Here is a 13,894-nt window from a genome sequence, read left to right on the forward strand (position 1 = left end):
GCTGGCATCCGTAGGAAGACACGGAGAAAACACTATCCGTAAGGAAAAAGCGGCCGAAGAAAATAGATTGCCCAACCTCCAATACAAAGGACACACTCCAGGCAATCCAGGCCACCAGGCCTATTCACAGATTTCAAAGGGGGAGAAGCACAGAACCTCTAAAAAAAAAAAGGTCCACTTGCACCACCAAGACCTGAGGATGAACAACAGATCTCAGATCCTACACCTAGCCGGACCAGCCCAAGCAACGGCAGATCTGAAGGGAACAGAAAGGAACCCCAAAACTGGCCCCCAAAAGGGTGGAAGAATTGGACACAGCCACTTCAACCTAGAGACAATCGAGCAGGCATTAGACCCAAGGAGATCTAGCAAAGCCAACCAATTAAAGTCTCAATGCAGAGCCAGCAGCTCCCCAGATAGAAAGGAACAACTCAAAGAGCAGACCAATCCCTGAACCAGATAAAACATCTGTTCCAACCTCCCGAAAACCGGAGAGGCCCCCAAAAAAAAGAAACCACACCTCCATGAGGAGGACAACGAGCCCCCTGAAGGGGAGAGCATCGATAAACACCTGCCCATAAGACAGGAAGTCATAGGAAGAACCGAGAGAACACAAGACCACGTCACTGACGAACATGGAAAGAACCCCTTAAAACGCCATTGTGCTAGCACATATACCAGGCGCAAAAGAGACAGCTGAGCAACCGCAAGCCTTCCGCTTGCTAGGCAGGAAAGCTCACCATCAGGTCACATTAGTCCGGCACAAGACAAGTCCCAAGGAGCCCGGCTCTCCGTAAATCTGGCCAAGTTTAAAACAGAACAGCCAGAACAAGGGCTAAGTCCAAGTACCCCGGAAACTGGAACCCCCAGGCCAGTCCTAGGATCATAAGGTCCGGTAAACATCCCACAGCTGGATCCACAGAGTAAAATCCTCGACAACCGGGAAGATCAGGACAAGAAGCCCGGGCCCACAAATGTTTAGATTAAACAAGCTTCCAGGAACATAAATCCCTCGTCTGATATAAAAAAACAGACCTCCCAGGGAAAAATCCAGAATAACCCAGATAACAAGAGCCAGAAGCCGTTGCAAGTCTCGACCCAAAGGGAAGAGACCACCCCTTGCAGGAGCCTGACACTCCAAAGAGCTAAGGCCTCCCAAGGCCATAAAAAGACACTAGAGCTAACGGGCGTCCAAGCAACATTAACATAATTATGCTTGAAAAGCGCGGCTAATACCCCTTAAGGGACTGCTCATTTTATCAACCTCAAAAGGAGGAAAGGCTGAGTAGACCTTGCCCGGGATCGAACTAGCAACACTCGGTTTGCTACAGTTCAGAGTAGCCACAGAGCATTAGTATGCTGAGATAGCTGTCCAGCTAGCCACGAGCTTCAGTCACAAGGGGAACCAGTGAGGACAAGTCATCCGAACAGAGCAACAGCAAGCCTCCACATCACCTCAGATTCGAAGTCAGAGGACAGCAAAAAATGGGTTTGGATGCCACCTGGATGGCAATACCTGAACCATATGAGTGGAAAACCATTAGGACCTCTTCTATCCCAAGAAGGAGATGCAGAGCATTCCCAACACCGGGGAAGGACCCCTTAACCGTAGCCCAAAAATACCTCACTGTCTAATGTCCTGAAAAAGGAACAACCAACTCCCGAAAGGAATCCAAGTCCCCCGAAGGTGAACCAATACACAAGAACGTCCAAGAAGGTCTCAAAGAAGAGAGAACCATTAAAGGAACAAGTCCAAAAAGGACAATTCCCAGGGCGTCCTAAAGGCAAAACCGCCCGACCGGCGGAAGAGATGCTAAACCCTCTAACCTTCCCACCATGTGGGAAGGAAATACTCTAGGTTCCGAGGGTATCGGAAGCAACAGATTCACTGACTCAGTCACCAGAGAGACAGCTATTTAAGGACTGAAACATCCCGAGAGCCGCACAGACCCGCAAGTCCTCTTGAGAATGCTTAGCTAAAAACTTGTAAAACAAATAACAAGAAACATAAATAATATTGAGAGCACTCTGCACCTCAACCTGGCCAGAAAAGTATAATAGGCGCCGCGTGTCTGAATAAGACATGAGACAGAAGATCTGAACCCAAGCAGGTCCAGCCTGCAACCAGGGTCATAACTGCCAAGCTGGCTAAATCTGCCCTCAGAGAGGGAGGAAGCAAAAACAGACAAACATGGGACTAACGTGTCCCAAACAACTTCCGTAGAAGCAAAAAACGAGTATAGATCCCAGAGAAAGTTCCCGCAGGAAACATAGTATGAAAAACAAAAATAAAATTCACCCTAAACGGATAAAATAAAATGACAAGCAACCCGAGGGTTAACACCCAAGAAGAACAGAAAGATCCGAAGAACCAGCCCAACAGAAACCCTGTTCCTCCAACAAAACTGGGAAGGATCTCGATAACAAGACTTAAAGGAGATTACGTCATCCCCCATGTCTAACGAGGTGAGCCATTCGATGAAGGAGACTGAGGAGTCCCATAGCTGAGAAGGATAGGGTCCCAAAACAGCTCAAAAACGTGTCTGAGTAGAACACAAAGGCGAGCCAGCCTGTAACGAAAGGCACAACACTCAGGAAGAGATGCACCCGCAGGGAACTGCACATGCCCTCCTGTTGCCGAGAGCCCTGGGGCAATCGGGCACTAGCACAATCGCAAATAAACATCTGGACTTTGTAGACAAGCAAGCGCCAAAAGCATGTAAAAGCGAAAATGTGCCACAACCTCCGGGGGGGGGGGAAACAATCCACCCCCCGAGAAGGAAAAAACATAACCTGGGTTACATGTATGTCTAGTAGGGAGCGGTAGGGAACTCGCCTCCCGGAGGACAAGGCCCCCCCCCGAGGCGGATGGCTCAGCAGTCGCTTGAATCCCCGAGCCCTAGGAACAAGGCACTCTAGGACGGCCTAAAGAACATAACTGACTGACGTTAGTCAATGGGGTCATGTTGCATTCGTCACAGGACGAAGAATCTGAATCAGAAAGTTGAACAATCTCAACATTAGCATCCTCCATAACTGGATAAAGGATACCAAAAAAATTGACTATATATAAAACAATTTAAACGGCACCTGACACCCACAATGGCTGGGGCACTCACCACCTCCTATAAACCAGACACCAGCGGACTAGAATTCTCCGTCGCCACACAGTCAGGAATGCGGAAATGGGAGACCAGAACGTAGACACGACCGGTCACAAGTTGAACCTTACAGTCAAAAAAAAAAAGCACGCCCAACTGTAAGGTCGCGTTACTTCGAAAGGCTGTTATGTTCCAAAAAGCCCAGTTAACACTACACATAAGCAGATTGAATCATATAACAAACATGATTAAAAAAAAACCCTGTTCAATAATCACCCTCAGGAGATATTAAGCCTCGATTCCAAGATACTAAAGGATTCCCACTGAGATCCTGTATTTTTCATGTGAGTTCGCAGGAACAAATGAGTTACAGTACAATCATGAAGAAGTAAAATGAAACGATCTTACCGGAATCTACGGCGTGGAACAGGAACACGGCCCTTCAAGTGTGACGGATAGTAGCCTTGCCTCCGCCATGGACTTGAGAAGAAAGCAGGCATCGAAGCGAAGTTAGACAACGCTGATTGCTAAAATGAGTCGGGATGGTTTCACAGAAAGACTCTTCCTGCATCTCCGGACTCTAACCTTCATCCAAGCCCTCACTGAGAGACTGACAGGATTACTTAAAACTTCCTTCCCATGTCGAAGAGTACTACCCTCCATAAGAGACTAAAACAAACTTCTAACACTTCTCTGCCAACCTCCTGGGACTAAAGGCAAAGAATGACTGGGGGATGAGGGAAGTGGGAGGAGTATTTAAGCCTTTGGCTGGAGTGTCTTTGCCACCTCCTGGTGGCAAGGTTCTTATTTCCCAAAAGTAATGAATGCAGCTGTGGACTCCTTCCATTTATGAAGAAAAAGACTGCACATCTAGCACATCCGCCAGACACTTGTGTAACAAAATAGATAATGCTGAAATCTGACCTTTCAGAGTGCTGGCTGATAAATCCTTATCCAGACCTTCCTGGAGAAAAGACAAAATCCTAGGAAACCTAACCCTACTCCAGGAGTAGCCCTTGGATTCACACCAATAAAGATATATACACCATATCTTATGGTAAATCTTTCTAGTAACAGGCATGCGAGCCTGAATCATAGTCTCAATGACCGACTCAGAAAACCCACGCTTAGACAGAACTAAGCATTCAATCTCCAAGCAGTCAGCTTCAGAGAAACGAGATTTTGATGAAGAAATGGACCGTGAATTAACAGGTCCTTCCTCAGAGGCAATCTCTAAGGTGGGAGAGACGACAGCTCCACTAGGTCTGCATACCAGATTCTGCGAGGTCACGCAGGAGCTATAAGAATCACTGATGCTCTCTCCTGTTTGATATGAGCAATAACCGCCAAAGCATCTATCAAAGTGGCCTGTGGATCTCTTGACCTTGAACCGTAAGTTGGAAGCATGGCGTTCTGCCGAGACGCCATCAGATCCAGCTCCTGAACCCCCCAGGTGAGGGTTAAGTTGGAGAACACCTCCGGATGGAGTGCCCACTCCCCGGGATAAAAAGTCTGTCTCAGGCTCAGACTGTTCCCCAGCCCCGCAGGCTGGCGTCCATGGTCACAATCGCCCAAGATGGTCTCCGAAAGCATGTGCCCTGAGACAGATTTTCCTGAATCAACCACCACGGAGTCTTTTGTCGACTGATCTAGATCTATCCTCTGAGACAGATCCGTATGATCCCTGTTCCATTGTCTGAGCATGCAAAACTGAAGAGCTCTCAAATGGAATCGAGCAAAAGGAATGATGTCCATGGAAGCCACCATCAGACCGATTACCTCCATACATTGAGCCAATGATGGCCGAACCGTAGACTGTAGGGAGAGACAAGAGGAAATCATTTTGGCTCTCCTGCCCTCTGTCGGAAAAAATGTAATCCATAGTCTATTATGGTCCCTAGGAAAACTACCCAGATTCACTTTCCAACGAAGAAAAGACAACAATATCTCTGTGCGAGATTTTGATTGTTGAAAAGATGGCGCCAGGACCAATATGTCGTCCAGGTAGGGCGCTACTGCAATTCCCCAAGACCAAAATCACTGTCAAGAGAGCCCGCAGAACCTTTGAGAAAATTGTGGGAGCTGTGACAATGCCAAACGGAAGAGCTACAAATTTAAAGTGTTTGTTCAGAAAGGCAAATCTCAGAAATTTGTGATGATCCTTGTGAATAGGAACATGAAGGTACGCATCCTTTAGGTCTATGGTCGTCATTACCTGACCCTCTTGTACTAACTGAAGAATGGAAGGTATAGTTTCCACCTTGAAGGACGGTACTCTGAGAAACTTGTTGAAACACTTTAGGTCTAGAATAGGCTGGAAAGGTTCTTTGGAACCACAAACCGATTGGAAAAGAAAGCTAGACCCTGTTCCTGTACTGGAACTATTACTCCCAGGTAGGAAAGATCCTGTACACATTTCAAGAATGATTTTTTTTTTTTTTATCTGGTCTGCAGATAATCTTAAGAGGTGGAACCTGCCCCTGGGTGGAAAAGTCTTGAATTCCAAATGGTAACCCTGAGATACTATGTCCACAGCCCAGGGATCTCGGACATCTCGTATCCACGCTTGAGAAAACAGAGTATACCCCCACTTGATCCAATCCCGGATCGGGGGCAAACCCTTCATGGTGATTTAGATTCAGCTGCGGGTTTCCTTGATTGTTTTTCTTTGTTCCAAGACTCACTGGGTTTCCAAGTCGACTTGGACTGATCCTGCTTGGAAGATGAAGGAGAAGACTTTCCTGAAGGTACGAAAGGAACGAAAATTATTCTGACGTCCTTTATGTTTATTCTTCTTATCTTGAGGAAGAAAAGGTCCTTTACCACCCGTGATATCAGAAATATTCTCTGTCAGGCCGGGTCCAAACAAGGTCTTACCCTTGTACGGAATTGCTAGAAGCTTGGACTTAGATGAAACATCGGCTGACCATGACTTCAGCCATAAAGCTCTGTGCGTCAGCACACGAAACCAGAAATTTTAGCTCCCAATTTGATAACCTGCAAGGCGGCGTCAGTAATAAAGGAATTAGCTAAATTAAGAGCCTTAATCCTGTCTTGGATTTCCTCTAAGGGAGTCTCTACCTGAAGAGAGTCAGACAAGGCATCGAACCAATAGGCTGCCGCGCTAGTCACAGTAGCAATACAGTAGATACACACAGTACATCCGGGCTACACAGGGCAGGAGGTCAATCAAGCTACATGCACCGTAGTAAAAAGGAATGTAAGTGTACAAGAAGAACTTCCTTGAGGCATCCAAATAAAAAGATTGATGTTTATTAGGACACAGTGTAAAAACAAATTCAGAGCAAACGCTCCATTTAGCAAGAGGTCAGGGCAGTTTGTCCAGCTGTGACCCTGACCTCTTGCTAAATGGAGCGTTTGCTCTGAATTTGTTTTTACACTGTGTCCCAATAAACATCAATCTTTTTATTTGGATGCCTCAAGGAAGTTCTTCTTGTACACTTACATTCCTTTTTACTACAGTGCATGCCGCTTGATTGACCTCCTGCCCTGTGTAGCCCGGATGTACTGTGTGTATCTACTGTTTGCCTTGTGCGCCGGAAACGGAGGCGCGTCTGTCTGGGCTCCAGGAATGCCGGTCTTTTGAAAGTGACAGGAGACTAGTGCCCGCTGAAGATTACGCTATCGGAACAGCACGGACCCCAGCAGTCGGTAAGCGCCAATTTCTATGTCTTAAGTGTACAGTAGCAATACACACTGCAGGTTGCCATTGGAGACCATGATGAACATACATTTCTTTAAATAAGCCTCCAGCTTCTTGTCCATTGGATCCTTAAAGGAGCAGCTGTCCTCAATAGGAATAGTAGTCCTCTTAGCCAGAGTGGAAATGGCTCCTTCCACTTTAGTAACCGTTTTCCATGACTCTTTAAAGGGACAGTTTACTCAAACATTTTCTCCCCTTTAATTTGTTCCCAATGATCTACTTTACCTGCTGGAGTGTTTTAAATTGTTTACAAGTATTTCCATTATCCTTATAATGGCATTTGAAATAATTGATTTAGCCTGTGGTATCCCCACCCATCCTGAAAGTTGTTGTCCTCAAGGCCAAGTTAACACAGCAAGTAGAAGAAATTACACTCCCAGTGGGTTATAGAAGAGATAAGGTAATAACATTTTAATTTTCCATTGTTCTCTCCAAGTATTGGTGATTGGTTTATGGACAGATATAAGATAAAGAAGCATGTATATGTACACAATGTGATAAAGTAATGAGATCTGATTATACCTACAAGCTCCACCCATTTTATTAGGTTGTGGCTTCCAAACACAAAATCAGCTAATTCATATACACAAATAAACCTTAAAAAGCAAATCTCATACATTTTATACTTTGCAGCTGGTAAAAAATGTAATTGGAAACACATTAAGGAATTTTTTTTTATAGTATACTGTCCCTTTAATGGAGTCAGCAACAGGAAAAATCTTTTAAAGACAGGAAACGGGGAGAAAGGAATCTACGGTCTCTTCCCTTCCTGTGTTATAATCTGTGTGGCACGGTCTGGTACAGGACCTCCACAGATGAAGGAACATCAAAGTATCTATTAAGTTTACTAGACTTCTTAGGGTTGACAACGGTAGTGTTATCGTAATCGTCCAAGGTAGCTAAAACCTTCTTTAAAAGGACACTGAGGTGTTCTAGCTTAAATCTGAAGGATACAACTTCAGCATCAGATGAAGGAATTATACTGTTCGAATCTGAGATTTCACCCTCAGAGGCTACCGACGTATCTTCCTCATCAGACTTCTGAGAAAGAGCAACTTGAGTAGCCAAAACTGGAGCAGAAACCTTACTATCTGATTCTCTAAATGTCCTCTTGTGTTTACCCTGTAGCATGGGAAAGTCAGCTAATGCCTCAGATACCGCAAAAGATACCTCGGCAGCAAATTCTGCTGGCAAATTAACTCCTCCAGGAGATTGAGAGGAACCGCAGGGCACTGCATGTGATGTTACTAAGGTTTGGGGCGGTTGAGGAGGAAGCTGTGGCAAACCCGAACAGCAGCATCCTGAGAGACAGTGGTTTAGAGACAAAAAGTGTATCTTTATTTTTTAACGTCCTCTCTATACATGAGGAACAAAATTGCAAAGGCGGTACAACTTGATTAGCCAAACAAAGGATACACCTGTCCATAGGAACAGGATCCTGATCCATGAAAAAAAAATCAAGGTACTGTCCCTTTAAGAGAAGCAGTAAAATTGCTAGGAACAAAACCGCTTTCAGCAATATCCAAAGAGAAGGCTAATATGATGATAAACAGCCTGCTATTATAAACACTTTATAAGATTTAAAAAAACAGACCCCCTTTGCACACTCTACACCTCAGTCACTGATTGAGGTGCCTACCTTCCACAACTGCTCCATATTGTTTGTAAAAAGTGGGACACATGAGTCACGTGACCGGACAGAAACTGTGCAACTCCCAGCGCGCACACTTCCAGAAGGAAATGAAAGGAAACCAAATGAAGCCGTTTCCCCGTTTCAAAACGGCTTAGTTTTTTACCAAAAAATAAAGTGCCCCAAAAAACACAGTTTCTCTAAAATTAAACAATGACAGAATCCGAAAGATATATTGTTTAAATATTCTGAGCCAACAAATGGAATAACTCCTTTCTATTCATAAAGAAGGTTAAACCCTGTCTCCACATCACATTTCACAGAGCCTGCACACTGCCATAACTAACTCTCAACATAGGGCAATTTAGTCCCAAAGAGTTGCAGATTACCGGTTAACCCCTTCAGTGCCAGCCTCCTAGCCCCTGAAGACAAAAAAGGCACTTAACTGCACATGTAGCTGTCCAGCAGGAGGACAGCTCATCCGGTATGAAAGGAAGCCATTTCTTGCAGAGACCTGTGAAAAAAGAAAGAACATAGCAAACCTACTCTGGCTTATTATACTAGAGCAGCAACCTGTTAGGAAAACACAGTGAAGCCCACTTCACAAGTTCCTAACTGCTTAAAAGCCACCACTACCCTACTGAAGAGATCAACGTGGAGTACGGCTAAACCCAGGCTTGAAAGAGAAAGATCAGAGTAAACCTAAGCCGGCTTTTCTGAGGTAAATAATACAATTTTCTTCAGACACCATACTTCATCTCCTCCATGCACCAAGGCAAGGAGAATGACTAGGATTTGTGGGAAGGGAAGTGATTCTTAACAGTTTGACTGTGGTGCTCTTTGCCTCCTCCTGCTGGCCAGGAGTGGTATTCCCAACAGTAATTGAGGACGTTGTGGATGTATGTAGGCATTGGCTGAGTGACTGTCTTTATGGTTTCACAGGGTTTGATGGTGAAAACTCCAGAGTTAGCCTAAGTCACTAAGGATTGTTATCCAACAACAGTTTAGAGCACTGATTGGCAACTGGTGGCCCTAAGGTCTTGCAGCAATTAAAAGATCCAACACAACTCCTACCAAATTCCTTATAACAAGAGAATGTCCATTTCAGACAGGAACCTTTTTTTTTATATTCATATAATTGCTATATTCTGTCTATATTATAATACACAGTGCACATTATATTATATTAAAGGAACATTACAGTGATAAAATGTCATGCCCTAATTCTACAATGCTATGTGTTTAACCCCATAGCTAAATTATGGCTCAGGAATCCTTTGCAGAGGTTGAACCCACATGTTTGTGGCATTGCTAGTGATAAAATGACATGCCACATTACATGCCATTTTATTACTAGCAACATTGCAAAGTTTTGTGTTTAACCCCCATAGTTAAATTATAGCTCGGATCTCCTTTGTGGGGGTCAAACATTTAGCTTTGCCGCGTCACTAGTAATGTAATCCTTTGTGGCATGCTTTGCAGCTAGTTCTAAATTAAATAGAGGATGTAATTGTATCACTATAAAGGCCCTTTAAAGTGAAGGTAAACTTTGATGAATGAAAGCCTGTTTACAAAGCAACCTCTCCTCTTTGCACAGCCAGAGCAGCTTCCCCCACCCGGAGATCCTCTCTTCACACGTCATCAATAACTAATTTAGCTTCCTCCAATCACGACTTTTCCCCCAGGGTAGTCATTGCCTGAGTGCAAATATTCAAAGGAAAGTCCGGAGCCGCAGTAATAAAAGGTATAATTCTTTATTAACCATAAAACAGGTCAGGTAACAGCGTTAGCACAAACATGCCCTTCAGTTGATTAATAAGCTTACACGTTTTGGCATTGTCGCCGTATTCATAGCTCTCAAAATCCCTTACAACTGTTGGGCCTAATAAAGGATTTAAAAGCACCGGATTGGCTGAGGGGCATTGATACATTTAACTCTTACTTGTCTGTGAATCTTAATATTTCCTAATGAACGTAATCTGTTACCATATAGTAAACCTGTGGATATATAAGGACCTCACTGTGACACAAGAACATGACTAATACGTGTTGTTTAGATATTGTTTGAATACATATACTGTTACGTGGTATTATTGGGGTGACGGGATGAATACTTTTTCAAATATTGACAACATAATTAACCCTTGCTTATAATAAACAAGGGGAAATGTAAGCTTAATCTATATATTAGACACACTAAAAAAAATTTAGATTTTTATCTTAGCTAAGTCAATATATTGGACACTAATTGAGTATAAGTTATATATTACTACGGGGCAAAACATTTCAAATGAATGCATTTAATATTGACCCTCAGAAATTCAGAATATAATTGTTAGCAAAATAAACATATACTGTAAATTTCTATGACTGATCCCTGTAGCCCTAAACTTAAATGTGGGCCACAAGTGGTATACTCGAAATTGTCACCGGCTCCTAGTGAAATTCTCCCTTAATACCAATGATTTATAAGGTCATAGGCTGAATTTAATCCAGTTGGATATCTAGTTTTCATTTGAAATATCCAAAAAACCTCCCTGTCTCCCCCTCTTCGCCCAGCTTCAACACTCTCTATAATAGTCCATTTGAAACTAGAATTGTTCTTGTTGTGGACTAATTTGAAATGCTGGACGAGTGGGGTGGTCAGGGAACTGGCCTTGATATCAGAGAGGTGTTCTCTGATACGCACTCTGGTTTCCCTTGTAGTCATCCCTACATATTGTAGTTTACAGGCCTCGCAGCCCGCAAGGTACACTGTAAACCTGTTTCTACAATTCATGCACTTTTTTTTTTAATTAGTCCACAACAAGAACAATTCTAGTTTCAAATGGACTATTATAGAGAGTGTTGAAGCTGGGCGAAGAGGGGGAGACAGGGAGTTTTTTTGGATATTTCAAATGAAAACTAGATATCCAACTGGATTAAATTCAGCCTATGACCTTATAAATCATTGGTATTAAGGGAGAATTACACTAGGAGGCGGTGACAATTTCGAGTATACCACTTGTGGCCCACATTTAAGTTTAGGGCTAAAGGGACCAGTCATAGAAATTTACAGTATATGTTTATTTTGCTAACAATTATATCCTGAATTTCTGAGGGTCAATATTAAATGCATTCATTTGAAATGTTTTGCCCCGTAGTAATATATAAGTTATACTCAATTAGTGTCCAATATATTGACTTAGCTAAGATAAAAATCTAAAAAAAAAATTTTTTTAGTGTGTCTAATATATAGATAAAGCTTACATTTCCCCTTGTTTATTATAAGCAAGGGTTAATTATGTTGTCAATATTTGAAAAACAGAATTTATGCTTACCTGATAAATTACTTTCTCTTGCGGTGTATCCAGACCACGGATTCATCCTTTACTTGTGGGATATTCTCATTCCCTACAGGAAGTGGCAAAGAGAGCACACAGCAAAGCTGTCCATATAGCTCCCCCTCTAGCTCCACCCCCCAGTCATTCGACCAAAGGTTAGGAAGAAAAAGGAGAAACCATAGGGTGCAGTGGTGACTGTAGTTTAAACCAACAATTTTTTACCTGACTTAAATGCCAGGGCGGGCCGTGGACTGGATACACCGCAAGAGAAAGTAATTTATCAGGTAAGCATAAATTCTGTTTTCTCTTGCAAGGTGTATCCAGTCCACGGATTCATCCTTTACTTGTGGGATACCAATACCAAAGCTTTAGGACACGGATGAAGGGAGGGAACAAGACAGGTACCTTAAACGGAAGGCACCACTGCTTGCAAAACCTTTCTCCCAAAAATAGCCTCCGAAGAAGCAAAAGTATCGAATTTGTAAAATTTGGCAAAAGTATGCAGTGAAACCCAAGTCGCTGCCTTACAAATCTGTTCAACAGAAGCCTCATTCTTGAAAGCCCATGTGGAAGCCACTGCTCTGGTAGAATGAGCAGTAATTCTTTCAGGAGGCTGCTGGCCAGCAGTCTTATAGGCCAAACGGATGATGCTTTTCAGCCAAAAGGAAAGAGGTAGCAGTCGCTTTCTGACCTCTCCTCTTACCAGAATAGATAACAAACAAGGAAGATGTTTGTCTGAAATCCTTAGTTGCTTGTAAATAGAACTTTAAAGCACGAACTACATCAAGATTGTGTAATAGACGTTCCTTCTTTGAAGATGGATTAGGACACAGAGAAGGAACAATTATTTCCTGGTTAATATTCTTGTTAGAAACAACTTTCTAACACCACATTCACTTTACCCTCCCGTAGAGAGACCCTAGTGCTTAGAGCCGGCAAAGAGAATGACTGGGGGGTGGAGCTAGAGGGGGAGCTATATGGACAGCTTTGCTGTGTGCTCTCTTTGCCACTTCCTGTAAGGAATGAGAATATCCCACAAGTAAAGGATGAATCCGTGGACTGGATACACCTTGCAAGAGAAAAGTATTCATCCCGTTACCCCAATAATACCATGTAACAGTATATGTATTCAAACAATATCTAAACAACACATATTAGTCATGTTCTTGTGTAACAGTGAGGTCCTTATATATACAAAGGTTTACTATATGGTAACAGATTACGTTCATTAGGAAATATTAAGATTCACAGACAAGTAAGAGTTAAATGTATCAATGCCCCTCAGCCAATCCAGTGTTTTTAAATCCTTTATAAGGCCCAACAGTTGTAAGGGATTTTGAGAGCTATGAATACGGCGACAATGCCGAAACGGGTAAGCTTATTAATTAACTGAAGGGCATGTTTGTGCTAACGCTGTTACCTGACCTGTTTTATAGTTAATAAAGAATTATACCTTTTATTACTGCGGCTCCGGACTTTCCTTTGAATATTTGCATTGAGCCAACTACTGGAGTTGCAGTTTTCCATTCCAAGTACCTGTGACACTATCTGCCAGGATACATACGAGGTAGCCGAGAGGGGTCCTCGGGACTGGCTACGGAGAATCAGGGATTCCTTACCCCCCCCCACAAGTCGGCACCCGAATGCGACGTCAAACCCGAGCGCCGAAGAGTGTGAACAGGCGGCGTCCGAGGAAGCAGGCTTGTAGAGCAAGGAGGCTCCGAGCAAGGTATACGGACTAACAGCCGCCAAGGGATCTAGTCACTCGCACGGCACTACTTCCACAGGTGGCCACATTGGGTCTGTAAGCCGTGAAGATTGGGGGTAAGTGATTGCATATCCACCGACACTATTCTATTTTACCGGTATCCACACAAGATTGTGCAAGATTGTGCAATTGTGCAAAGTTTCTTTCCCTTGACAGGGGATTGTTTAACTATAGTCATTGCCTGAGGCCATGCCGTGATTGGAGGAAGCTGGATTAGTCATTGATGACGTGTGAAGAGAGGATCTCCGGGTGGGGAAAGCTGCTCTGGCTGTGAAAAAAACTAAAAGGTACGTTTTTAATCAAAACGGCTGCTTTCTAAACTTTGATGAATGAAAGTGCCCCTGTTTT

The 13,894-nt window shown here is 43.4% G+C and overlaps 1 protein-coding gene across 7 annotated transcripts in view; it reads right to left on the minus strand.

Moving 5' to 3' along the window:
* Positions 1-13,894, minus strand: part of CYRIB (CYFIP related Rac1 interactor B) — a 411,880-nt gene that overhangs the window by 39,705 nt on the left and 358,281 nt on the right. The gene's annotated exons all lie outside the window — the stretch shown is intronic.

The sequence above is a fragment of the Bombina bombina genome, chromosome 5, assembly GCF_027579735.1.
Source record: "Bombina bombina isolate aBomBom1 chromosome 5, aBomBom1.pri, whole genome shotgun sequence".
In the NCBI taxonomy this organism is placed as follows: domain Eukaryota; kingdom Metazoa; phylum Chordata; class Amphibia; order Anura; family Bombinatoridae; genus Bombina; species Bombina bombina.